Source organism: Lygodium microphyllum, unplaced genomic scaffold (genome assembly GCF_053477565.2).
Source record: "Lygodium microphyllum isolate KBCC unplaced genomic scaffold, Lygodium_microphyllum_v1.1.10 scaffold_134, whole genome shotgun sequence".
Lineage (NCBI taxonomy): Eukaryota > Viridiplantae > Streptophyta > Polypodiopsida > Schizaeales > Lygodiaceae > Lygodium > Lygodium microphyllum.
In genome coordinates, this window is record NW_028229617.1 from 185,609 (window position 1) to 189,193 (window position 3,585).

A 3,585-nucleotide genomic window follows, 5' to 3' on the forward strand; every position below is an offset into this window, starting at 1 on the left:
TGGGTGGGTGGAGACTTTACATACGTTAATTTTTCCTGAGTTACAAGAGAAGAAATCCCTTCTCAAACAATTTAAGAAATAAAAAAAGAATGATAACAAAAATAAATTGTTTGTCGTAACGTAGACAAAATGAAAAACGATGAAGGTCTTGTTGTTCAAGATCACGAGGCGTATCTTAATTAGCGTGTCCCATGTCCTTGCTCTCAATGCAAGCTGGCAATTAGACAAAAACATCGATTGTCTATAGAACACGTACGACACTTCAGCGAGTTTCAATCTGAGATCATTGATCAGGCGAACTTGGATTTTCAGCAAACGGTAAAAAAAGTTAATATCAATCATGCATTGTACTTGCAAGCTAATTGAATACCATATATAAGAAGATTGGGTGTGGCTGGCAAATTTTTTGTCCTAGGAGGTGACGTCTCGTCCCAAGAAGGAGTGCACCCTTTGTGGCCAATTAGAAGAGTTCATGGGCATGCGATGGATGGAGTACCTGAGCCAATCCACCACTTGGAAGGTACTACCCAATCTATACCGTCAATACCAGAGGAGACAAGCAGCCTTCCAGACCTACCTACAATCTTGGAGCCTGAGATATAGGCAATGATCGATGCATTGATTCCCATGGATGTCTAGACTTCTGATCCGTTTAGAGAGGAAACATCCATACCATTATATGATAGGTGCCGAGTATCTCGCCTGAAGACACTGCTTGCACTTCTAAGTGTGCAAGCAAAATACGGGTGGAGCGATGTGAGTTGATTGACCGAGTTGTTCAGGTACCTTGTACATACGCTTCGTTGATTTCTTTTCGACACTATCATTAAAAACATTTGTGATGTTTCAAGGTGTTTTATGATTTTTTTCAAGTTACTGAAATATCATATATTACCACCTGCAAATACCATGCCTGAGTCTTGTGATGATGCATGACATGTTTTACAAAAGCTTGGCATGGACTACAACAACATCCATGCATGTATCAATGATTGCATACTGTTTCGAGAAGAATACGAGACTATGGAGACATGTCCAAAGTGTGGTGCTCACAGGTATCGACAGGACTTGCAAGGGAAAACCATCCCTCAAAAAGTTCTTAGACACTTTTCGCTTATCCCCCGCATAAACCACATGTTCTGTACGTCCGGCATGGCGAGCTTAACAACGTGGCATGTGCAGAATAGGTCCACAGATGGAGTTCAACGAATATCAGTGGATTCACGCGCATGGAGCAACATTGACTCTACCTTTCCAAGCTTTGCTCGAGAGCCAAGGAATCTTCGGATCAGTCTTGCAATGGATGGCGTGAATCCATTCAGTCTACGCTTAACTTCTTCCAGTGTGTGGCCTATAGTCCTTGTCAACTACAATATCCCTCCATGGCTTTCTACGAAGAAAGGGCATCTCATCCTTAGCTTACTCGTCCCAGGCCGCTACAAAGTCAAAAATATGGACGTGGATCTTCGTCCATTAGTAGTCGATGAGCATAAGATTTTGTGGGAGGAGGGGATCACCGTGCAAGATATGAGCAAGCGCGATGGTCGACAGTCCGCCAATATTTGAGCCATTCTCATGTGGACAATGCATGACTTTCCAGGATTCAAAGAGTGCTCAGGTAAATAGGCTTCCATTCTCGTTCGTAATATCTATATTTTATCTCATTCAAGTTTGTATTCACTGGATAGAGATATTGGAACAGGTCTGGTTACCTCAGGTTATCATGCATGTCCATTGTGCAGGCCACTGTTAGACTCCCAAAGGTCAGGACCCATAAAGAAGATGGTATATCAAGGACATGCCACTTTCTTGCTAGAGGGTCATGAACTTTCTTGGATGACCTCCAACACGTATGAATGCCGCAAGCTGGTATGAGCTGAAAATGGTCCACACGGAGTCACATCCAAACGGAATGCGACGGTTCTCAGTTTTCTACGAGTTTCCATATTGGACCCACTTATAGATCAACCACTTGTTGGATCCCATGCATATTTTCAAGAATGTGGGCAACTTGCTATGGGACCACATCACAGGAAAGAGATACACTATTGGGGCACGAATAGATTTGAAGGAGGTAGGCAAGATGGAGGCGCTTTGGCCAAAGTCAAGGTGCTGATGGTCGGGTACAGCTACCTCGCACTCCTTGGGTTTTGTCCACTAAAGAAAAGCACATTGTGAAGCAAGTAGTCAAGTCTATCCGCACTCCGACGGATATGATGCATTCTCTAAGGTCTGCATTTTCTAAAGACGACCAATTATCAGGGCTAAAATCCCATGACTAGCATAAGATATGTCAGGTTTGTACTAGGAATGGATTGTAATTGGCGTGCACATTTTGCTATTTGGAGTGTAGCCATTGTTCATAATGCTTTCTCATTTGTGGTAGTTTGTACTACCGATCGTGATCGCAAAATGCCTTACTCTAGAAATACGCGGGGCCATTTACAAGTTGTCGACTTTAGTGCAATGGATCTTGCAGAAGGAGAGTAAGATGTCCTCTATTGAACAAGGCAGGGAGCAGTGGATATGGTCTATCTCTCTGAGAAATACCTGCCTACCAGCATGCTTACGATACAAATCCACCTTCTTGTGCATCTTGTAGATGAAGTGGAGATTACTCAACCTGTCCATACACGATGGATGTTCTTCTTGGAGCGCTTCATGAAAACCCTGAAAGTCTTTGTGCGACAACGAGCTCGGCCAGAAGGTAGCATGGTTGAAGGTTGGTTGGTGTTTGAGGCGCTAGTGCATATTTCACAATGGCTACCAACAGTGGATCCAGACAACAAAATGCTATGGTCGCTGAAGGACGATGATAGACTGACTGGAGATATGGTGGTTGAAAATGGGTTAGAAAAAAGAATGGATTCTACAATGGAGGAGAAGGTGAATCGCTTTTGTATGTTGCACCATGCCTCTATAGAGACGTGGCTCGCTAGGTACCAGATCGCTAGGCAAGATCAAGAGAAAGCACGATCTGAATTTTGACGTAGTACGCGCCATTGACCGATTCGATATCCCGAGGGCATGGAGGAGATGCCGCGGTTCATGTCAATGCGATGGTTGCATTGAGCTTTGACTGCAGCATCTCGCAAAGGGGTGGAGATCTCAATTGAGGAGTGGAAATTCTTAAGGGGATGTAGTCCAAAGGTGATGACGTATTTAGGATTTATCATATCTATATTTTATATGCGACAACTAATTTGAGTGTTTCAATGTACAATACAAAATATATAGTGCAGTGTGGTTGCGCGGACGGCATTTTCGTGTGGAGCGTATTGACAAAATGCACTCCACAATGGACAGTGGTATCATAGCAAGGTTCGAGCAAGAGAGCCGACGATGAGCAAAAAATCCAAACACGATTATAGATGAGATGGAGTATTTTGGGAACTTGCAAAGTATTATTACGGTGGATTACTGTAGCTTCTCCATGATACTATTCGATGTGCAATGGTTCAAAGTTGTACTTGAATGAGTTGGAGCAACAGTTTGATGAGGTCCATCTGGATTTCTCGAAATAGATTTTGAAAAAAAATGGACGGATTTGCGCGACACCTTTGTGTTGCCGACCCATTGTGAACA